This window comes from Bombina bombina, chromosome 6, assembly GCF_027579735.1.
Source record: "Bombina bombina isolate aBomBom1 chromosome 6, aBomBom1.pri, whole genome shotgun sequence".
Lineage (NCBI taxonomy): Eukaryota > Metazoa > Chordata > Amphibia > Anura > Bombinatoridae > Bombina > Bombina bombina.
Window position 1 is genome coordinate 750,319,477 of NC_069504.1, and position 25,523 is coordinate 750,344,999.

Genomic DNA, 25,523 nt, shown 5'->3' on the forward strand with positions numbered 1-25,523 from the left:
AACAATTTTTTAATCATTAAGAAGTGTTACCTTTACGATGGCTAACAAAAGGGGAAAATTATAAAATCATCACTAGCTAAGAATATTTATTGAAAAACTTCTATAAAGTGTAGTAATTTTTAAACAAAGTAAGAACTTAATTACATATTTTTTTTTATTCGAAAGAAATAATTAATTTTTTTTTGTTTATTTATAATCTTATTTATGAGATTTTTCTGCTGATAAATCTAATCATGGACATCAAATATTTATTAGTTTTGTGTATCATTAAACTTCTTATTTGGATTCTTGAGTCCTATGAGAATCTTGATCTGTATAAAAGAGAAAATACAGAAATTAATGAATAAAGAAGTTTAATTCACAAAAATAAAAAAAGATTATAGTTCCTATTTAGTCCCTTGGGATACATGCTATCTAATCTATTGATCCATATTACTTCTCTTTGTTTTAACTTCTTAATTCTATCCTGACCTCTTCTGTTTGGTTATATGTGCCAATACTTGGAATCTTAATTGACTAACATCATAGTTGTTTTCTTTAAAGTTAGCAGAAACTGGTAAATCTAGAACACCCTTTCTTATAGTATATTTGTGTTGTGTGAGTCCACAAGGACACTTTAGTAAATAAACAACATGGTCTGACTGACAAGTATATAGACCATTAATGTTATATCTTTTCACCATTTGAGGATGTGCTACTTTGTCTCCTCTTATAACACTATTACAGTGAGAGCAATTATAACACAGGAAAGTTCCTTATTTGCTAGATGCTAATTTCGGAACGGTGTAAAAGCCGGAACGGAACGGAACAGGCCGGAACAGGCCTTTTATGAAGGAAATTGATTTTAAATATAATGGGATGTTTTAGAGACTCTTGAGAACAATTTTAGGAACAAGAATATTTGTGATATAATAATTAATTAACCCTTTAACTACCAAAATAGTGTCCGGAACCAAACATAAAAGCCCGGAACAGCACCTTCCCAGAAAACCAGATACACCAAATTCAAAAGTCACATGTGACTAAATGTAATAAGTGTAATCAGCCACAAACCACTCACAGAAACCACGTTCCAATACCCGTTCCGGCCTGTAAAACGCTTTTTTGTGAAAAGTGACGGAACGGCACCTTACCAGCAAACCAGATACACCAAATTCACCAATTACACATAACTAAATGTTATAAGTGTCATCAGCCACAAACTACCCACAGAAACCACATTATGATATCTGTTCCAGCCTTTAATACACTTTTTTTATAAAAAGTGACGGAACGGCACCTTTCCAGCAAAATATACAGACCAAATTCACCAGCCACACATAACTAGATGTGATAAGTGTAATCAACCACAAACCATTCACAGAAACCACGTTCCAATACCCGTTCCGGCCAGTGGCGTCACTAGGGTTGGTGTCACCCGGTGCGGTAAGTTATGGTGTCACCCCCCCCCCCCCCAGAAAGCAGACACACACAAAAACACAGGCAAACACACATACAAACACTCAGACACACTTAAAACATACTCAGATGCACACACAAACACTTGGAAACACACTCAGACACACACACAAAAACACACACACAAAGACACTGATATACACACACACACACACACACAAAAACTCAGACACACACATACAAAATATGTAAACTGCACTGCATTAATTATAAAGCTCATGCCTAGAGCTGCTCCCTGACTCAGCAGAGCATCAAATGAAAGATAAACAGAGCACTCTAAAAATAAATCACTAAAGAAAAGTTTTAGGTGCAAACTATGAAAATTCTGCTCTCTGACTCTGTTCCAAGTCTGTCAGTGCACAGCCCCGGGCCGCGTGCCTACCGCTTCTTATGGCCAATCACCTCTGCACTCTGCCCACCCCCAGACCCCCGCCCGCCCTCCTACCTGTTCAGTGTGCACTTAGTGTACCGTAACCGTAATGGTCTGGTGGGCATCATACGTGGCTCCTTCACTTTAAAGACAGTGTCAAACAGTCATGCGGTCAGGTGCCAGGCATCCCCTCATGATTTGCCAGTTCCCGTTTAGAGAGACAGCACAGCAGTGAGTGACTCCACTGCTCCACATGTCACTGAGCAGTGAGCACAGATAGGCAGGCAGGTTTAGGCTAGCAGCGCAACTTTGCAAGCCCCATGGCATGCCCACAACATTCATAGCGAAATTGGGCAGGGGAGAAGCAAAGTACAAACAAGCAAAAGCAGCCTGGAAAACTTTGTTGAAATTGCAGCACTGGCTCAAGGCGCAAAAAAATTGTGTGTCTACATCTTCCCCAGTCCCACCAATGTTCACAAATGCCAGCCCCTCTAATAAAAAAAAAATCTATGCATCTCAACATTGTATTTCTTTGAATTTCAATAAAATTTAAAAAAAAAAAAAAAAAAAAAATTTTTTTTTTTTTTTTTTTTTGGTGTCACCCCCTGGTGGGTGTCACCCGGGTGCGGCCCGCCCCCCCCGCCCCCCCCCTAGTGACGCCACTGGTTCCGGCCTGTAAAACGCTTTTTCATGAAAAGTGACGGAACAACACCTTACCAGCAAACCAGATACACCAAATTCACCAGTCACACATGAGTAAATGTTATAAGTGTAATTAGCCACAAACCATCCACAGAAACCACATTATGATATCTGTTCCGGCCTTTAATACACTTTTTTATAAAAAGTGACGGAACGGCACCTACCCAGCAAAATATACAGACCAAATTCACCAGTCACACATAACTAGATGTGATAAGTGTAATCAACCACAAACCATTCACAGAAACCACGTTCCAATACCCGTTCCGGCCTGTAAAACGCTTTTTCATGAAAAGTGACGGAACGGCACCTTACCAGCAAACCAGATACACCAAATTCACCAGTTACACATAACTAAATGTTATAAGTGTAATCAGCCACAAACCATCCATAGAAACCACTCTATGATATCTGTTCCGGCCTTTAATACACTTTTTTATAAAAAGTGATGGAACGGCACCTTCCCAGCAAAATATACAGACCAAATTCACCAGCCACACATAACTAGATGTGATAAGTGTAATCAACCACAAACCATCCACAGAAACCACGTTCCAATACCCGTTCCGGCCTGAAAAATGTTTTTTCATGAAAAGTGACGGAACAGCACCTTACCAGCAAACCAGATACACCAAATTCACCAGTCACACATAACTAAATGTTATAAGTGTAATTAGCCACAAACCATCCACAGAAACCACATTATGATATCTGTTCCGGCCTTTATTACACTTTTTTATAAAAAGTGATGGAACGGCACCTAACCAGCAAAATATACAGACCAAATTCACCAGCCACACATAACTAGATGTGATAAGTGTAATCAACCACAAACCATCCACAGAAACCACGTTTCAATACCTGTTCCGGCCTGTAAAACGCTTTTTCATGAAAAGTGACGGAACGGCACCTTACCAGCAAACAGATACACCAAATTCACTAGTCACACACAACTAAATGTTATAAGTGTAATCAGCCACAAACCATCCACAGAGACCACATTATAATATCTGTTCCGGCCTTTAATACACTTTTTTTTATAAAAAGTGATGGAACGGCACCTTCCCAGCAAAATATATAGACCAAATTCACCAGCCACACATAACTAGATGTGATAAGTGTAATCAACCACAAACCATCCACAGAAACCACGTTCCAATACCCGTTCCGGCCTGTAAAACGCTTTTTCATGAAAACTGACGAAACGGCACCTTACCAGCAAACCAGATACACCAAATTCACCAGTCACTTTTTATAAAAAAGTGTATTAAAGGCCGGAACAGATATCATAATGTGGTTTCTGTGGATGGTTTGTGGCTGATTACACTTATAACTTTTAGTCATGTGTGACTGGTGATTTTGGTGTATCTGGTTTGCTGGTAAGGTGCCGTTCCGTCACTTTTCATGAAAAAGTGTTTTACATGCCGGAACGGGTATTGGAACGTGGTTCCTGTGGATGGTTTGTGGTTGATTACACTTATCACATCTAGTTATATGTGGCTGGTGAATTTGGTCTGTATATTTTGCTGGGAAGTTGCCGTTCCGTCACTTTTTATAAAAAAGTGTATTAAAGGCTGGAACAGATATCATAATGTGGTTTCTGTGGATGGTTTGTGGCTAATTACACTTATAACATTTAGTCATGTGTGACTGGTGATTTTGGTGTATCTCGTTTGCTGGTAAGGCGCTGTTCCGTCACTTTTCATGAAAAAGCGTTTTACATGCCAGAACGGGTATTGGAACGTGGTTTCTGTGTATGGTTTGTGGTTGATTACACTTATCACATCTAGTTATGTGTGGCTGGTGAATTTGGTCTGTATATTTTGCTGGGAAGGTGCCGTTCCGTCACTTTTTATTAAAAAGTGTATTAAAGGCCGGAACAGATATCATAATGTGGTTTCTGTGGATGGTTTGTGGCTGATTACACTTATAAAATTTAGTTATGTATGATTGGTGAATTTGGTGTATCTGGTTTGCTGGTAAAGTGCTGTTCCGTCACTTTTCATGAAAAAGCGTTTTACAGGCTGGAACGGGTATTGGAACGTGGTTTCTGTGGATGGTTTGTGGTTGATTACACTTATCACATCTAGTTATGTGTGGCTGGTGAATTTGGTCTGTATATTTTGCTGGGAAGGTGCCGTTCCGTCACTTTTTATAAAAAAGTGTATTAAAGGCCGGAACAGATATCATAATGTGGTTTCTGTGGATGGTTTGTGGCTGATTACACTTATAACATTTAGTCATGTGTGACTGGTGAATTTTTTGTATCTGGTTTGCTGGTAAGGTGCCGTTCCGTCACTTTTCATGAAAAAGCATTTTACAGGCCAGATCGGGTATTGGAACATGGTTTCTGTGGATGGTTTGTGGTTGATTACACTTACCACATCTAGTTATGTGTGGCTGGTGAATTTGGTCTGTATATTTTGATGGGAAGGTGCCGTTCCGTCACTTTTAATAAAAAAGTGTATTAAAGGCTGGAACAGATATCATAATGTGGTTTCTGTGGATGGTTTGTGGTTGATTACACTTTTAACATTTAGTCATGTGTGACTGGTGAATTTGGTGTATCTTGTTTGCTGGTAAGGTGCCATTCCGTCACTTTTCATGAAAAAGCATCTTACAGGCCGGAACGGGTATTGGAACGTGGTTTCTGTGGATGGTTTGTGGTTGATTACACTTATCACATCTAGTTATGTGTGGCTGGTGAATTTGGTCTGTATATTTTGCTGGGAAGGTGCCGTTCCGTCACTTTTTATAAAAAAAAGTGTATTAAAGGCCGGAACAGATATCATAATGTGGTTTCTGTGGATGGTTTGTGGCTGATTACACTTATAACTTTTAGTCATGTGTGACTGGTGATTTTGGTGTATCTGGTTTGCTGGTAAGGTGCCGTTCCGTCACTTTTCATGAAAAAGTGTTTTACATGCCGGAACGGGTATTGGAACGTGGTTTCTGTGTATGGTTTGTGGTTGATTACACTTATCACATCTAGTTATGTGTGGCTGGTGAGTTTGGTCTGTATTTTTTGCTGGGAAGGTGCCATTCCGTCACTTTTTATAAAAAAAGTGTATTAAAGGCCGGAACATATATCATAATGTGGTTTCTGTGGATGGTTTGTGGCTGATTACACTTATAACATTTAGTTATGTGTGACTGGTGAATTTGGTGTATCTGGTTTGCTGGGGTAAAGTGCTGTTCCGTCACTTTTCATGAAAAAGCGTTTTACAGGCCGGAACGCCTATTGGAACGTGGTTTCTGTGGATGGTTTGTGGTTGATTACACTTACCACATCTAGTTATGTGTGGCTGGTGAATTTGGTCTGTATATTTTGATGGGAAGGTGCCGTTCCGTCACTTTTAATAAAAAAGTGTATTAAAGGCTGGAACAGATATCATAATGTGGTTTCTGTGGATGGTTTGTGGTTGATTACACTTATAACATTTAGTCATGTGTGACTGGTGAATTTGGTGTATCTTGTTTGCTGGTAAGGTGCCGTTCCGTCACTTTTCATGAAAAAGCATCTTACAGGCCGGAACGGGTATTGGAACGTGGTTTCTGTGGATGGTTTGTGGTTGATTACACTTATCACATCTAGTTATGTGTGGCTGGTGAATTTGGTCTGTATATTTTGCTGGGAAGGTGCCGTTCCGTCACTTTTTATAAAAAAAAGTGTATTAAAGGCCGGAACAGATATCATAATGTGGTTTCTGTGGATGGTTTGTGGCTGATTACACTTATAACTTTTAGTCATGTGTGACTGGTGATTTTGGTGTATCTGGTTTGCTGGTAAGGTGCCGTTCCGTCACTTTTCATGAAAAAGTGTTTTACATGCCGGAACGGGTATTGGAACGTGGTTTCTGTGTATGGTTTGTGGTTGATTACACTTATCACATCTAGTTATGTGTGGCTGGTGAGTTTGGTCTGTATTTTTTGCTGGGAAGGTGCCATTCCGTCACTTTTTATAAAAAAAGTGTATTAAAGGCCGGAACATATATCATAATGTGGTTTCTGTGGATGGTTTGTGGCTGATTACACTTATAACATTTAGTTATGTGTGACTGGTGAATTTGGTGTATCTGGTTTGCTGGGGTAAAGTGCTGTTCCGTCACTTTTCATGAAAAAGCGTTTTACAGGCCGGAACGCCTATTGGAACGTGGTTTCTGTGGATGGTTTGTGGTTGATTACACTTACCACATCTAGTTATGTGTGGCTGGTGAATTTGGTCTGTATATTTTGCTGGGAAGGTGCCGTTCCGTCACTTTTTATAAAAAAGTGTATTAAAGGCTGGAACAGATATCATAATGTGGTTTCTGTGGATGGTTTGTGGCTGATTACACTTATAAAATTTAGTCATGTGTGACTGGTGAATTTGGTGTATCTTGTTTGCTGGTAAGGTGCCGTTCCGTCACTTTTCATGATAAAGCATTTTACAGGCCGGAACGGGTATTGGAACGTGGTTTCTGTGGATGGTTTGTGGTTGATTACACTTATCACATCTAGTTATGTGTGGCTGGTGAATTTGGTCTGTATATTTTGCTGGGAAGGTGCCGTTCTGTCACTTTTCTATAAAAAAAGTGTATTAAAGGCCGGAACAGATATCATAATGTTGTGGTTTCTGTGGATGGTTTGTGGCTGATTACACTTATAACATTTAGTTATGTGTGACTGGTGAATTTGGTGCATCTGGTTTGCTGGTAAGGTGCCGTTCCGTCACTTTTCATGAAAAAGCGTTTTACAGGTTGGAACGGGTATTGGAACGTGGTTTCTATGGATGGTTTGTGGTTGATTACACTTATCACAACTAGTTATGTGTGGCTGGTGAATTTGGTCTGTATATTTTGCTGGTTAGGTGCCATTCCGTCACTTTTTAAAAAAGTGTATTAAAGGCCGGAACAGATATCATAATGTGGTTTTTGTGGATGGTTTGTGGCTGATTACACTTATAACATTTAGTCATGTGTGACTAGTGAATTTGGTGTATTTGGTTTGCTGGTAAGGTGCTGTTCCATCATTTTTCATGAAAAAGCATTTTACAGGCCGGAACGGGTATTGGAACGTGGTTTCTGTGGATGGTTTGTAGTTGATTACGCTTATCACATCTAGTTATGTGTGGCTGGTGAATTTGGTCTGTATATTTTGCTGGAAAGGTGCCGCTCCGTCACTTTTTATAAAAAAGTGTATTAAAGGCTGGAACAGATATCATAATGTGGTTTCTGTGGATGGTTTGTGGCTGATTACACTTATTACATTTAGTCACATTTGACTTGTGAATTTGGTGTATCTGGTTTTCTGGGAAGGTGCTGTTCCGGGCTTTTATGTTTGGTTCCGGACACTATTTTGGTAGTTAAAGGGTTAATTAATTATTATATCACAAATATTCTTGTTCCTAAAATTGTTCTCAAGAGTCTCTAACACATCCCATTATATTTGAAATAAATTTCCTTCATAAATGGCCTGTTCCGGCCTGTTCCGTTCCGGCTTTTACACCATTCCGCTAATTTCTCCAACATTGGTGTGTCCGGTCCACGGCGTCATCCTTACTTGTGGGAATATCTCTTCCCCAACAGGAAATGGCAAAGAGTCCCAGCAAAGCTGGCCATATAGTCCCTCCTAGGCTCCGCCCACCCCAGTCATTCTCTTTGCCGTTGCACAGGCAACATCTCCACAGAGATGGTTAAGAGTATGTGGTGTTTAGTTGTAGTTTTTTTATTCTACTATCAAGAGTTTGTTATTTTAAAATAGTGCTGGTATGTACTATTTACTCTGAAACAGAAAAAGAGGAAGAGTTCTGTTTGTGAGAGGAAGATGATTTTAGCAGCAGTAACTAAAATTGTTTGCTGTTTCCACATAGGACTGTTGAGATGAAGTAACTTCAGTTGGGGGAAACAGTTAGCAGACTTTTCTGCTTAAGGTATGACTAGCCATATTTCTAACAAGACTGTGTAATGCTGGAAGGCTGTCATTTCCCCTCATGGGGACCGGTAAGCCATTTTCTTAGTCTCAAACAGAATAAAGGGCTTAATATGGGCTGTAAAACTGGTAGACACTTTTATGGGCAAATTCGATTGCTTTATTTGAGCATTTTATACATGTTTATGCTTGAAATTCACACTTATAAGCTTGGGGAACGTTTTTTAACGTCAGGCACTGAGTTAGACACCTTTCCAGTCAGGAAGGGCCTTCCCAGTTGTAGGCTGAGCCTCATTTTCGCGCCATTACTGCGCAGTTACTTTTGAGAGCAAGACATGCAGATGCATGTGTGTGGATCTGAAATTAGTTGGAAAGGTTCCTAGAAGGCTTCATTTGGTATCGTATTCCCCCCTGGGTTTGGTAAAGTCGCAGCAAAGGCTGTAGCTGGGACTGTAGAGGGGTTAAAACTGTAACCTGCTCCGGTTTCGTTATTTTAAGGGTTAAAGCTCTGAAATTTGGTGTGCAATACTTTTAATGCTTTAAGACACTGTGGTGAATAATTCCTTCATACTTTTTCACATATTCAGTAATAAAGTGTGCACTGTTTAAAATTTAAAGAGACAGTAACGTTTTTGTTTTAAAACGGTTTTTGTGCTTTTTTGACAAGTTTAAGCCTGTTTAACATGTCTGTACCTTCAGATAAGCTATGTTCTATATGTATGAAAGTCAATGTGTCTCCCCCTTCAAAATTGTGTAATAATTGTGCCATAGCGTCCAAGCAAAGTAAGGACAGTGCTGCCACAGATAGTAAAATTGCCCAAGATGTTTCATCAGATGAAGGGAGTAGACATAGTTCTACATCATCTCCTTCTGTGTCTACGCCAGTTTTGCCCACGCAGGAGGCCCCTAGTACTTCTAGCGCGCCAATGCTTATTACTATGCAGCAATTGACGGCAGTAATGGATAACTCCATAGCAAATATTTTATCCAAAATGCCTACATATCAGAGAAAGCGCGATTGCTCTGTTTTAAACACTGAAGAGCAGGAGGGCGCTGATGATAATTGCTCTGTCATACCCTCACACCAATCTGAAGGGGCCATGAGGGAGGTTTTGTCAGATGGGGAAATTTCAGATTCAGGAAAAATTTCTCAACAAGCTGAACCTGATGTTGTGACATTTAAATTTAAATTAGAGCATCTCCGCGCACTGCTTAAGGAGGTGTTATCTACGCTGGATGATTGTGACAACCTGGTCATTCCAGAAAAATTATGCAAGATGGACAAGTGGACAAGATGGACAAGTTCCTAGAGGTTCCGGTGCACCCCGACGCTTTTCCTATACCCAAGCGGGTGGCGGACATAGTGAATAAGGAGTGGGAGAAGCCTGGCATACCTTTTGTCCCCCCTCCTATATTTAAGAAATTATTTCCTATGGTCGACCCCAGAAAGGACTTATGGCAGACAGTCCCTAAGGTCGAGGGGGCAGTTTCTACTCTAAACAAGTGCACTACTATTCCTATGGAGGATAATTGTGCTTTCAAAGATCCTATGGATAAAAAATTGGAGGGTTTGCTTAAAAAGATTTTTGTACAGCAAGGTTACCTCCTGCAACCCATTTCGTGCATTGTTCCTGTCACTACAGCAGCGTGGTTCTGGTTCGAGGAACTAGAAAAGTCGCTCAGTAGAGAGACTCCGTATGAGGAGGTTATGGACAGAGTTCACGCACTCAAGTTGGCTAATTCTTTTATTTTAGATGCCAATTTGCAATTAGCTAGATTAGCGGCGAAAAATTCAGGGTTTGCAATTGTGGCGCGCAGAGCGCTTTGGCTAAAGTCTTGGTCAGCGGATGTATCATCCAAGACAAAATTGCTTAATATCCCCTTCAAGAGTAAAACTCTCTTTGGGCCAGAATTGAAAGAGATTATCTCAGACATCACTGGGGGAAAGGGCCACGCCCTCCCACAAGATAGGCCTTTCAAAGCCAAGAATAAGTCTAATTTTCGTTCCTTTCGCAATTTCAGGAACGGACCGGCCTCTAATTCCGCATCCTCTAAACAAGAGGGTAATGCTTCACAAACCAAACCAGCCTGGAAACCGATGCAAGGCTGGAAAAAGGGTAAGCAGGCCAAGAAGCCTGCTGCTGCTAACAAAACAGCATGAAGGAGTAGCCCCCGATCCGGACCGGATCTAGTAGGGGGCAGACTCTCTCTCTTTGCTCAGGCTTGGGCAAGAGATGTTCAGGATCCCTGGGCACTAGAAATAGTCTCTCAGGGTTATCTTCTGGAATTCAAGGAACTACCCCCAAGGGGAAGGTTCCACATGTCTCACTTATCCTCAAACCAAATAAAGAGACAGGCATTCTTGCATTGTGTAGAAGACCTGTTAAAAATGGGAGTGATACACCCAGTTCCAACGGCGGAACAGGGAATGGGATTTTACTCAAATCTGTTTGTAGTTCCCAAAAAAAGAGGGAACTTTCAGACCAATTCTGGATTTAAAAATCCTAAACAAATTTCTCAGGGTTACATCGTTCAAAATGGAGACCATTCGAACGATTCTACCTACAATCCAGGAAGGTCAATTTATGACTACCGTGGACCTAAAGGATGCGTATCTACATATACCTATCCACAAGGATCATCATCAGTTCCTAAGGTTCGCCTTTCTGGACAAACATTACCAGTTTGTGGCCCTCCCATTTGGGTTAGCCACTGCTCCAAGGATTTTCACAAAGGTACTCGGGTCCCTTCTAGCGGTTCTAAGACCAAGGGGCATTGCAGTAGTACCTTACTTGGACGACATTCTGATACAAGCGTCGTCTCTCTCAAAGGCAAAGGCTCACACAGACATCGTTCTGGCCTTTCTCAGATCTCACGGATGGAAGGTGAACATAGAAAAAAGTTCCCTGTCTCCGTCAACAAGAGTTCCTTTCTTGGGAACAATAATAGATTCTTTAGAAATGAGGATTTTCCTGACAGAAGTCAGAAAGTCAAAACTTCTAAACGCTTGTCAAGTTCTTCATTCTATTCCTCGTCCTTCCGTAGCTCAGTGCATGGAAGTAGTAGGGTTGATGGTTGCAGCAATGGACATAGTTCCTTTTGCGCAAATTCATCTAAGACCATTACAACTGTGCATGCTGAAACAGTGGAATGGGGACTATACAGACTTGTCTCCAGTGATTCAAGTAGATCAGAAGACCAGAGACTCACTCCGTTGGTGGCTAACCCTGGACCACATGTCCCAGGGAATGAGCTTCCGCAGACCAGAGTGGGTCATCGTCACGACCGACGCCAGTCTAGTGGGCTGGGGCGCGGTCTGGGAATCCCTGAAAGCTCAGGGACTATGGTCTCGGGAAGAGTCTCTTCTCCCGATAAACATTCAGTAACTGAGAGCGATATTCAATGCTCTCAGGGCTTGGCCTCAACTAGCAATGGACAGATTTATAAGATTCCAATCAGACAACATGACGACTGTTGCTTATATCAATCATCAGGGGGGAACAAGGAGTTCCCTGGCGATGAGAGAAGTGACCAAAAATGGGCAGAGGATCACTCCTGCCACCTATCTGCGATCCACATCCCAGGAGTGGAAAACTGGGAGGCGGATTATCTGAGTCGTCAGACATTCCATCCGGGGGAGTGGGAACTTCACCCGGAGATCTTTACCCAATGAACTCAATTATGGGGCATTCCAGACATGGTTCTGATGGCGTCTCATCAGAACTTCAAGGTTCCTTGCTATGGGTCCAGATCCAGGGATCCCAAGGCGACTCTAGTGGATGCACTAGTAGCGCCTTGGACCTTCAACCTAGCTTATGTGTTTCCACCGTTTCCTCTCATTCCCAGGCTGGTAGCCAGGATCAATCAGGAGAGGGCCTCGGTGATCTTGATAGCTCCTGTGTGGCCACGCAGGACTTGGTATGCAGACCTGGTGAATATGTCATCGGTTCCACCATGGAAGCTACCTTTGAGACAGGACCTTCTTGTACAGGGTCCATTCGAACATCCAAATCTGGTCTCCCTCCAGCTGACGGCTTGGAGATTGAACGCTTGATTCTATCAAAGCGTGGGTTTTCAGATTCTGTGATAGATACTCTGGTTCAAGCCAGAAAACCGGTAACTAGAAAAATTTACCATAAAATATGGAAAAGATATATCTGCTGGTGTGAATCCAAGGGATTCCCATGGAATAAGATCAAAATTCCTAAGATCCTTTCCTTTCTACAAGAAGGTTTGGATAAAGGATTATCAGCGAGTTCTCTAAAGGGACAGATTTCTGCTTTATCTGTCTTACTACACAAACGACTGGCAGCTGTGCCAGATGTTCAAGCATTTGTTCAGGCTCTGGTTAGGATCAAGCCTGTTTACAGACCTTTGACTCCTCCCTGGAGTTTAAATCTAGTTCTTTCAGTTCTCCAAGGGGTTCCGTTTGAACCTTTACATTCCATAGATATTAAGTTGTTATCTTGGAAAGTTTTGTTTTTGGTTTCTATTTCTTCTGCTAGAAGAGTTTCTGAGTTATCTGCTCTGCAGTGTATTCCGCCCTATCTGGTGTTCCATTCAGATAAGGTTGTTTTGCGTACTAAGCCTGGTTTTCTTCCAAAGGTTGTTTCCAACAAAAATATTAACCAGGAGATGTACCTTCTTTGTGTCCGAATCCAGTTTCAAAGAAGGAACGTTTGCTACACAATTTAGATGTAGTCCGTGCTCTAAAATTTTATTTAGAAGCTACAAAAGAGTTCAGACAAACATCTTCTTTGTTTGTCGTCTATTCTGGTAAAAGGAGAGGTCAAAAAGCGACTTCTACCTCTCTTTCCTTTTGGCTTAAAAGCATCATCCGACTGGCTTACGAGACTGCCGGACGGCAGCCTCCTGAAAGAATCACAGCTCACTCTACTAGGGCTGTGGCTTCCACAAGGGCCTTCAAGAACGAGGCTTCTGTTGATCAGATATGTAAGGCAGCGACTTGGTCTTCACTGCACACTTTTGCCAAATTTTACAAATTTGATACTTTTGCTTCTTCAGAGGCTATTTTTGGGAGAAAGGTTTTGCAAGCCGTGGTGCCTTCTGTTTAGGTAACCTGATTTGCTCCCTCCCTTCATCCGTGTCCTAAAGCTTTGGTATTGGTTCCCACAAGTAAGGATGACGCCGTGGACCGGACACACCAATGTTGGAGAAAACAGAATTTATGCTTACCTGATAAATTACTTTCTCCAACGGTGTGTCCGGTCCATGGCCCGCCCTGGTTTTTTAATCAGGTTTGATGAATTATTTTCTCTAACTACAGTCACCACGGCACCCTATAGTTTCTCCTGTTTTTTCCTCCTGTCCGTCGGTCGAATGACTGGGGTGGGCGGAGCCTAGGAGGGACTATATGGCCAGCTTTGCTGGGACTCTTTGCCATTTCCTGTTGGGGAAGAGATATTCCCACAAGTAAGGATGACGCCGTGGACCGGACACACCGTTGGAGAAAGTAATTTATCAGGTAAGCATAAGTTCTGTTTTTGTATGTTTATTACTCCCTATGTCAGTTTTAACGAGACTATCATGTAAGTTTCTCTGTCTTTTATAAGAAAGTATTGGCAAATTTTGGAACTTACTAATTTCAGTGTAACTATTTCTGAGAGTATTCCAATGTTTTTTTTTTAAGGATACCTGATATTTGTTTACTATTAACATTATATGTGCTAATAAAAGGAATCCTATTTTCTTGAACATTTTTATTCTTCTTAAGTAACAATTCTTTTCTATCAATTTGATTAACTTTGTTTAGTTCAGTATCTAATACTTGTTTCGGATAACCTCTTTGTGTAAATTTGTTACTCATTTCCTGCAATCTTATTTTGCAAGAGTTCATATCACTTACAATTCGTTTAACCATTATATATTGAGATTTAGGTAAGGATTTCACTGTACTTTCTGGTTGACAGCTATTGTAGGATAACAGGGTGTTCTTATCAGTTTCTTTGACAAAAATATCTGTTTTGAACATCTATTCCTCTATATAAACCATAACATCCAGAAAGTTGATAGATTTGACATTACTTTGCATGGTAAACTCAATATTCTCAGTATTATCATTTAATTGTGAAAAAAATGACTTAGGGTCGGCTTTCCCCAAGAAATTATAGGGAAAATATTCACCCTCTACAATAACCCTCAGGCCAAAATCAAAATAAATGACTCCATCTCACCCCCGTTTAAAATTATGAATGGAACCAGGCAAGGTTGTCCGCTCTCACCTCTTCTATTCATACTGGCAATGGAAGTGCTTGCCATACATATCAGACACAATTTAGACATCCATGGTATAGAGATCGGACCCGCAACATATAAAATAACCTTATATGCGGATGATATCTTTTTAACGCTCACGGATGCTGGGACGTCATTACCCCCGCTGATGCAAGTCCTACAAACATATGGTTTATACTCCAATTTCAAAATCAACATCTCAAAGTCAGAACTACTAGCCACCCATCTATGCCCAAATGTAATAGATAACATCCAACAGCTATATCACTTCCGCATACAGCCCAAGGCCATCAAATACCTAGGGGTGTACGTCTCACCATCCGTGGAAACTATAATATCCCTAAACTATAAAATTCTCAATTCGACAACTCAAGTCACCCTCGGCTCATGGAACCACAAACCTCTTTCCTGGCTAGGAAAAATCAACGCGGTTAAAATGATCATTTTACCTAAAATCCTATACTTTTTGCAAACTCTCCCAATTCCCATCCCTGAACGCCTGTTATTCTCCCTACAAAAACAAATTAACAGCTTCATATGGTCGCACAAAAGGCCCCGTATTGCCACCTCCACTTTATATCGCCCAAAAGAGTTGGGAGGGATTGGAGCCCCAAACCTGATGCGTTATAGGCAGGCAGTTTTCCTCACGCGAATTGTGGACTGGTGCAAGCACAACATGAACAAAGAGTGGATCCAATTAGAGCAGTCACTCTCCGATAAATATTTCCTGTGCGGGAACTGCTGGCTTCCCAATGTCCAATGTAAACTATCCCACACAACCCCCAGGCTGGTACACGAAACCTTCAGACAGTGGGACAAAATACTCCAGAAGCACCCTAAAATCTCCACCACATGTTCTCCCCTGACACCGGTCAGTAAAAGCACACCGTTCTCATCTATGATAAAGACAACCACCGCAACCCACCCCACCCCCTTTATACACAGCTCAGTCCCACACCACCTTTTATACAAGGGTAAGGAGATTCAACCACAACAAGCAATAAGCAAAATCCTTGGGACACATTTCCAAAATTGGTTCACTTTCACAAAGTTGAAACATTATCTATACACACATCCTCTTAAATCTCACCTGCAAAGACACCTCTCTCAATTTGAAGCAATATGCTTCCACTCTTCCCCACAGAGGGGAATCCTATCCCTTACATATAAACTGTTATCACAGGTGTCCCACTCAGCACCCCCTACATACGTAGCCAAATGGGAAACAGATTTGGAAACTACTTTAGACCCGCCAGACTGGACAATTATTTTCCAGCAGATGACGAAAGCCTCATCGTCTATATCAATGTTAGAGATGAACCATAAGCTATTAAGCCGCTGGTATTACACCCCCGTCAGATTGCACCATTTGTTTCCCAGCGCGACCACCATGTGCTGGAGAGATTGTGGTGCAACAGCAACCTTTGCGCATATCTGGTGGAATTGTCCGATAGCCACATCCTATTGGCGCTCCCTTAAACCAGAAATCGAAAAAGCTTTAGGCGCATCGCTCCCCTTCACACCCTGGGTTTTTCTTTTCAACAAATTCCCTAAAATCCCATGCAAACTAAAACAAACACTTCTCACTATCATGATCAATTCAGCTAAGAGGCTAATCCCACTCAATTGGAAGAAGACAAACCTACCATCCCTGGCAGCCTGGAAAACTAAAGTTACCCACTACCTCCAATTGGAGAAGTACCACTACACCCACACTAAACGAATAGACGAATTCTATAACATATCATTTCTATGGGAGGAATATGTAAATAGCCAGTAGAAACTTACCCCCCCGCACGCCTTCAGAACTGGACCATACAATGTCACACTTATTTCCGCCTTCTCTAGACCTAATTCTCTTAACACACACACACAGCCGGGTCAACTCATTATAGCAATGAGGACATTAACGTCCTCCTACACATAGCTACTTCTTACTCTCAGATACTGGCTGAATGGTACTTCACATCTAATCCAACTATAATAGCCAACCTCGAGTCTTACTACTGTGAACATAATAGAATACACGGTAGCGAAGTTGTAATTGCATTTTTTTTTCTTTTTTTTCCTATAACAAATGATGTCAATTTGTACGTTTTCTTAATGTTTTTCTATGTATTTCTTTGACAACTTCTAATAAAGCATTTGAAAAAAAAAAAAAAAAAAAAAATTAGGGTTTCATTATTTCCAGACCAAATCATAAAGACATCGTCTATGTAACGCCACCATACGCTAGCAAACCTTTTAAACAATTCATTGGGGTATACATATTTCTGTTCGTATACTCCCATGTACATGTCTGCATATGGTGGCGCCATATTTGCACCCATAGCAGTGCCCCTCTTTTGTCTATAATAGACATCACCAAATAAAAAAACATAATTTATGCTTACCTGATAAATTCCTTTCTTCTGTTGTGTGATCAGTCCACGGGTCATCATTACTTCTGGGATATAACTCCTCCCCAACAGGAAATGCAAGAGGATTCACCCAGCAGAGCTGCATATAGCTCCTCCCCTCTACGTCAGTCCCAGTCATTCGACCAAGAATCAACGAGAAAGGAGTAACCAAGGGTGAAGTGGTGACTGGAGTATAATTTAAAAGATATTTACCTGCCTTAAAACAGGGCGGGCCGTGGACTGATCACACAACAGAAGAAAGGAATTTATCAGGTAAGCATAAATTATGTTTTCTTCTGTTATGTGTGATCAGTCCACGGGTCATCATTACTTCTGGGATACCAATACCAAAGCAAAAGTACACGGATGACGGGAGGGATAGGCAGGCTCATTATACAGAAGGAACCACTGCCTGAAGAACCTTTCTCCCAAAAATAGCCTCCGCAGAAGCAAAAGTGTCAAATTTGTAGAATTTGGAAAAAGTATGAAGCGAAGACCAAGTTGCAGCCTTGCAAATCTGTTCAACAGAGGCCTCATTCTTGAAGGCCCAAGTGGAAGCCACAGCTCTAGTGGAGTGAGCTGTAATTCTTTCAGGAGGCTGCTGTCCAGCAGTCTCATAGGCTAAACGTATTATGCTACGAAGCCAAAAAGAGAGAGAGGTAGCAGAAGCTTTTTGACCTCTCCTCTGTCCAGAATAAACGACAAACAGGGAAGAAGTTTGGCGAAAATCTTTAGTTGCCTGCAAGTAGAACTTGAGGGCACGAACTACATCCAGATTGTGTAGAAGACGTTCCTTCTTTGAAGAAGGATTTGGGCACAAGGATGGAACAACAATCTCTTGATTGATGTTCCTGTTAGTGACTACCTTAGGTAAGAACCCAGGTTTAGTACGCAGAACTACCTTGTCTGAGTGAAAAATCAGATAAGGAGAATCACAATGTAAGGCTGATAACTCAGAGACTCTTCGAGCCGAGGAAATAGCCATTAAAAACAGAACTTTCCAAGATAACAATTTTATATCAATGGAATGAAGGGGTTCAAACGGAACACCCTGTAAAACGTTAAGAACTAAGTTTAAACTCCATGGCGGAGCAACAGCTTTAAACACAGGCTTGATCCTAGCTAAAGCCTGACAAAAGGCCTGGACGTCTGGATTTTCTGACAGACGCCTGTGTAACAAGATGGACAGAGCTGAAATCTGTCCCTTTAATGAACTAGCTGATAAACCCTTTTCTAAACCTTCTTGTAGAAAAGACAATATCCTAGCGATCCTAACCTTACTCCAGGAGTAACCTTTGGATTCGCACCAGTATAGGTATTTACGCCATATTTTATGGTAAATCCTTCTGGTAACAGGCTTCCTAGCCTGTATCAGGGTATCAATAACCGACTCAGAAAAACCACGTTTTGATAAAATCAAGCGTTCAATTTCCAAGCAGTCAGCTTCAGAGAAGTTAGATTTTGATGTTTGAATGGACCCTGTATCAGAAGGTCCTGTCTTAGAGGTAGAGACCAAGGCGGACAGGATGACATGTCCACTAGATCTGCATACCAAGTCCTGCGTGGCCATGCAGGCGCTATTAGAATCACTGATGCTCTCTCCTGTTTGATTTTGGCAATCAATCGAGGAAGCAGCGGGAAGGGTGGAAACACATAAGCCATCCCGAAGTTCCAAGGTGCTGTCAAAGCATCTATCAGAACCGCTCCCGGATCCCTGGATCTGGACCCGTAGCGAGGAAGTTTGGCGTTCTGGCGAGACGCCATGAGATCTATCTCTGGTTTGCCCCAACGTCGAAGTATTTGGGCAAAGACCTCCGGATGAAGTTCCCACTCCCCCGGATGAAGAGTCTGGCGACTCAAGAAATCCGCCTCCCAGTTCTCCACTCCCGGGATGTGGATTGCTGACAGATGGCAAGAGTGAGACTCTGCCCAGCGAATTATCTTTGATACTTCTATCATTGCTAGGGAGCTTCTTGTCCCTCCTTGATGGTTGATGTAAGCTACAGTCGTGATGTTGTCCGACTGAAACCTGATGAACCCCCGAGTCTTTAACTGGGGCCAAGCTAGAAGGGCATTGAGAACTGCTCTCAATTCCAGAATGTTTATTGGAAGGAGACTCTCCTCCTGATTCCATAGTCCCTGAGCCTTCAGAGAATTCCAGACAGCGCCCCAACCTAGTAGGCTGGCGTCTGTTGTTACAATTGTCCAGTCTGGCCTGCTGAATGGCATCCCCCTGGACAGGTGTGGCCGATAAAGCCACCATAGAAGAGAATTTCTGGTCTCTTGATTCAGATTCAGAGTAGGGGACAAATCTGAGTAATCCCCATTCCACTGACTTAGCATGCACAATTGCAGCAGTCTGAGGTGTAGGCGTGCAAAAGGTACTATGTCCATTGCCGCTACCATTAAGCCGATCACCTCCATGCATTGAGCTACTGACGGGTGTTGAATGGAATGAAGGACACGGCATGCATTTTGAAGCTTTGTTAACCTGTCTTCTGTCAGGTAAATCTTCATTTCTACAGAATCTATAAGAGTCCCCAAGAATGGGACTCTTGTGAGAGGAAAGAGAGAACTCTTCTTTTCGTTCACTTTCCATCCATGCGACCTTAGAAATGCCAGAACTAGCTCTGTATGAGACTTGGCAGTTTGAAAGCTTGAAGCTTGTATTAGAATGTCGTCTAGGTACGGAGCTACCGAAATCCCTCGCGGTCTTAGTACCGCCAGAAGGGCACCCAGAACCTTTGTGAAGATTCTTGGAGCCGTAGCCAATCCGAATGGAAGAGCTACAAACTGGTAGTGCCTGTCTAAGAAGGCAAACCTTAGATACCGGTGATGATCTTTGTGGATCGGTATGTGAAGGTAAGCATCTTTTAAATCCACTGTGGTCATGTACTGACCCTTTTGGATCATGGGTAAGATTGTCCGAATAGTTTCCATTTTGAACGATGGAACTCTTAGGAATTTGTTTAGAATCTTTAAATCTAAGATTGGCCTGAAAGTTCCCTCTTTTTTGGGAACCACAAACAGGTTTGAGTAGAACCCTTGTCCTTGTTCCGACCGCGGAACCGGATGGATCACACCCATTAATAACAGATCTTGTACACAGCGTAGAAACGCTTCTTTCTTTATCTGGTTTGTTGACAACCTTGACAGATGAAATCTCCCTCTTGGGGGAGATAATTTGAAGTCTAGAAGGTATCCCTGAGATATGATCTCTAGTGCCCAGGGATCCTGAACATCTCTTGCCCAGGCCTGGGCGAAGAGAGAAAGTCTGCCCCCCACTAGATCCGGTCCCGGATCGGGGGCTTTCGGTTCATGCTGTCTTTGGGGCAGCAGCAGGTTTCCTGGCCTGCTTGCTCTTGTTCCAGGACTGGTTAGGCTTCCAGCCTTGCCTGTAACGAGCAACAGCTCCTTCCTGTTTTGGTGCAGTGGAGGTTGATGCTGCTCCTGTTTTGAAATTCCGAAAGGGACGAAAATTAGACTGTCTAGCCTTAGCTTTGGCTTTGTCTTGAGGTAGGGCGTGGCCCTTACCTCCTGTAATGTCAGCGATAATTTCTTTCAAACCGGGCCCAAATAAAGACTGCCCCTTGAAAGGTATATTAAGTAACTTGGACTTAGAAGTAACATCAGCTGACCAGGATTTTAGCCACAGCGCCCTACGTGCCTGTATGGCGAATCCTGAGTTCTTAGCCGTAAGCTTGGTTAAATGTACTACGGCCTCCGAAATGAATGAATTAGCTAGTTTAAGGACTCTAAGCCTGTCCGTAATGTCGTCTAGCGTAGATGAACTAAGGTTCTCTTCCAGAGACTCAATCCAAAATGCTGCCGCAGCCGTAATCGGCGCGATACATGCAAGGGGTTGCAATATAAAACCTTGTTGAACAAACATTCTCTTAAGGTAACCCTCTAATTTTTTATCCATTGGATCTGAAAAAGCACAGCTATCCTCCACCGGGATAGTGGTACGCTTAGCTAAAGTAGAAACTGCTCCCTCCACCTTAGGGACCGTTTGCCATAAGTCCCGAGTGGTGGCGTCTATTGGAAACATCTTTCTAAATATTGGAGGGGGTGAGAACGGCACACCGGGTCTATCCCACTCCTTAGTAACAATTTCAGTTAGTCTCTTAGGTATAGGAAAAACGTCAGTACTCGCCGGTACCGCAAAGTATTTATCCAACCTACACAGTTTCTCTGGTATTGCAACGGTGTTACAATCATTGAGAGCTGCTAAGACCTCCCCTAGTAATACACGGAGGTTCTCCAATTTAAATTTAAAATTTGAAATATCTGAATCCAATCTGTTTGGATCAGAACCGTCACCCACAGAATGAAGCTCTCCGTCCTCATGCTCTGCAAGCTGTGACGCAGTATCAGACATGGCCCTAGTATTGTCAGCGCACTCTGTTCTCACCCCAGAGTGATCACGCTTGCCTCTTAGTTCTGGTAATTTAGACAAAACTTCAGTCATAACAGTAGCCATATCTTGTAATGTTATCTGTAATGGCCGCCCAGATGTACTAGGCGCCATAATATCACGCACCTCCCGGGCTGGAGATGCAGGTACTGCCGCGTGAGGCGAGTTAGTCGGCATAACTCTCCCCTCGCTGTTTGGTGAAATTTGTTCACATTGTACAGATTGACTTTTATTTAAAGTAGCATCAATACAGTTAGTACATAAATTTCTATTGGGCTCCACCTTGGCATTGGAACAAATGACACAGATATCTTCCTCTGAGTCAGACATGTTTAACACACTAGCAATAAACTTGCAACTTGGTTATAATCTTTTTTAGCAAAAACGTACTGTGCCTCAAAGAGGTACTAAACGATTAAATGACAGTTGAAATAATGAACTGAAAAACAGTTATAGCATCAAACTTTAAAACAACACAACTTTTAGCAAAGGTTTGTTCCCATTAGTAAAGTAACAATAATTAAATTTGACATAAAAATTACAGAGCAACGTTTTTATTCACAGTCAATATAAAATTCTCACAGCTCTGCTGAGAGAATCTACCTCCCTCCAAAGAAGTTTGAAGACCCCTGAGATCTGTCAGAGATGAACCGGATCATGCAGGAAATATAAGAGTAACTGACTGGAATTTTTTGATGCGTAGCAAAGAGCGCCAAAAACGGCCCCTCCCCTCACACACAGCAGTGAAGAGAAACGAAACTGTCACAATTAAAAGCAAACAACTGCCAAGTGGAAAATAATGCCCAAATATTTATTCACTCAGTACCTCAGCAATGTAAACGATTCTACATTCCAGCAAAAACGTTTAACATGATAAATACTTATTAAAGGATTAGTGACTTTTAACAGAGTAGTTCCGGTGAAATACCATCCCCAGAATACTGAAGTGTATACATACATGTCATTATAACGGTATGGCAGGATTTTCTCATCAATTCCATTCAGAAAATAAAAACTGCTACATACCTCAATGCAGATTCATCTGCCCGCTGTCCCCTGATCTGAAGCTTTTACCTCCCTCAGATGGCCGAGAACAGCAATATGATCTTAACTACTCCGGTTAAAATCATAGTAAAAAACTCTGGCAGATTCTTCCTCAAACTCTGCCAGAGAAGTAATAACACGCTCCGGTGCTATTGTAAAATAACAAACTTTTGATTGAAGTCATAAAAACTAAGTATAATCACCATAGTCCTCTCACACATCCTATCTAGTCGTTGGGTGCAAGAGAATGACTGGGACTGACGTAGAGGGGAGGAGCTATATGCAGCTCTGCTGGGTGAATCCTCTTGCATTTCCTGTTGGGGAGGAGTTATATCCCAGAAGTAATGATGACCCGTGGACTGATCACACATAACAGAAGAAATAATTATTATTCAACACCAATGTTAGTAATTCCATTATGAAGTTGGTCTGAGAATATATTTTCATCTTGTAAGGATTTTTTAGCAGATTCTATACCACCAAGGTGAGGATTGCTTGTTTACAATTTTTTTACGTCTAATGTGACTAATATAGGCTGTGTTTCTGTTTACCACTCAACTGTGCCCAATTTATTTAAGAAATCGGTGGAGTCTTCTATCTATGATTGTAATTTGCATACTATGGGGGGTAGTTATCAACGTGTCTAATTTACCTGCCTTCGCCGGTTCAATACGCCCGCCTAAGCTCGCCTACCATCGCCGCCGTGGACCTGCAAAATTTAGCCAAAAAAGCTGTCAAAAAGCCGCGCACCAAGTACGGGGCGATGAGCAGCGGACTGTGAGAGTTATCACTCATCCGATCTCGCTGCTCTTTGGCTTTTTCACAGCTTACTTGCTAGCCTGTCACTAAGCACCCACACTAAACTACACTGTTCTACCCCCTATACCAGCGCCCCCAGAGCCCCCCGCAACTCAATAAAGTTATTAACCCCTAAACCGCTGCTCCTAGACCCCGCCGCAACTCTTATAAATGTATTAACCCCTAAACCGCCGCTCACAGACCCCGCCGCAACTAAATAAATAGTTTAACCCCTAATCCGCCGCTCCCGGACCTCGCCGCAACTAAATAAATAGTTTAACCCCTAATCCGCCGCTCCCGGACCTCGCCGCAACTAAATAAATAGTTTAACCCCTAAACTGCCGCAACCTATATTAAACTTATATAATACATATATTATAGTTGCGGCGGGGTCAGGGAGTGGCGGTTTAGGGGTTAATCAGTTTATTATAGTGGCGGTGGGCTCCGGGAGCGGCAGTTTAGGGGGTAATCAGTTTATTATAGTGGCGGTGGGCTCCGGGAGCGGCAGTTTAGGGGTAATAACTTTATTTAGTTGCGGCGGTGTAGGGGGGGCAGATTAAGGGTGTTTAGACTCGGGGTACATGTTAGGGTGTTAGGTGTAGACAGCTCCCATAGGAATCAATGGGATGTCTGGCAGCAGCGAACATGAACTTTCGCTATGGTCAGACTCCCATTGATTCTTATGGGATCCGCCACTTCCAGGGCGGCAGATTGAAAACCAGGTACGCTGGGCCGGAAAAGTGCAGAGCGTACCTGCTCTCACCAAAACTGAGCTTCTCATTTTCCCCTCTTCTTCAAAAATCTCCACCCCCAATCTCTCTATAACTGTCAACAACTCCATCATTACCACTACCCTGCATGCCCGATGTCTCGGGGTCACATTTGACTCAGATCTTACTTTCACTCCTCACATTCAGTCCTTGGCTAAAGCCTGCCGCTTCCACCTTAAAAACATCTCTAAAATTAGACACTTTCTTACAAAAGACACAGATAAGATTTTAATCCACTCTCTCATTCTTTCCCGCCTTGATTACTGCAACTCTGTCCTCTCTGGTCTCCCCACATGTCACCTAGCTCCTTTACAATCCATAATGAATGCCTCTGCCTTATTCATCTTCCTTACACGTCGCTCTTCATCTGCTGCACCTCTCTGCCAATCCCTTCACTGGCTTCCTCTTGCCTCTAGGATCAAACACAAAATTCTTACTCTGACATACAAAGCCCTCAACTGCACTGCTCCCACCTATATCTCAGACCTTGTCTCCAAATACTCTCCCTCCCATCCCCTTCGCTCTGCTCATGACCTCCTACTCTCCTCCTCTCTGGTTACCTCATCGCACTCCCATTTTCAGGACTTCTCCAGACTGGCTCCCATCTTGTGGAACGCTCTGCCTCGCTCCACAAGATTCTCCCCTAGTTTTGAAAGCTTAAAGCGCTCCCTAAAGACTCTACTGTTTAGGGATGCATACAACCTACGCTAACCTTTCTTTATACCAGTTCCTCTCCTCCATTGCTATCCCCTGAACCCCCTTAGCATGTAAGCCTAAGAGTCCAGCTGTTTGTAGATCACCTTCTAAAGAGCTGACTACAACAGTGCAACTCTTGGCAGGGCCCTCTACCCATTTGATCCCTATAATTGTTTTGTTGTACTCCGCCTTTGTTTATAGCGCTGCGGAATCTGTTGGCGCTCTACAAATAACTGATAATAATAATAATAATAATAATATACATGTCTATATATGTGTATTAATGTGTTTATATGAGTAAATATGTATGTGCACCCATACATACATATAAACATGAATACACATATATAGACATATAGACATACAGTATATATACACTTTTGAGGCCTTCCCCCTTAAATACCTTGAAATGTAATACAATTTTTAAACAATTTTAATATGTTTTTATGTTTTTTAATATAAAAATTCAAATTACGCAGATATTGTCTAAAAGGTGCTACATGTGCTTCTAATTGTAATAGGTATTTGCAGTGTTCATTTGGGGGGATTATTACAATCTGGACTTTGTTGTCTGTCTAACCTCCTTTACATCCTGACAGGTTGCTTTAATTTTTGTTTCATTTATTGTAATTGATAGATCATCTCTCTCTTCTTTTTGCTAAGGTGGTTACCCCTCAAGACTCATCCTTTCCGGCCTAGCTAGT

The 25,523-nt window shown here is 42.1% G+C and overlaps 1 protein-coding gene across 1 annotated transcript in view; it reads right to left on the reverse strand.

Moving 5' to 3' along the window:
* Positions 1–25,523, reverse strand: part of LOC128663611 (intercellular adhesion molecule 5) — a 429,039-nt gene that overhangs the window by 269,475 nt on the left and 134,041 nt on the right. The gene's annotated exons all lie outside the window — the stretch shown is intronic.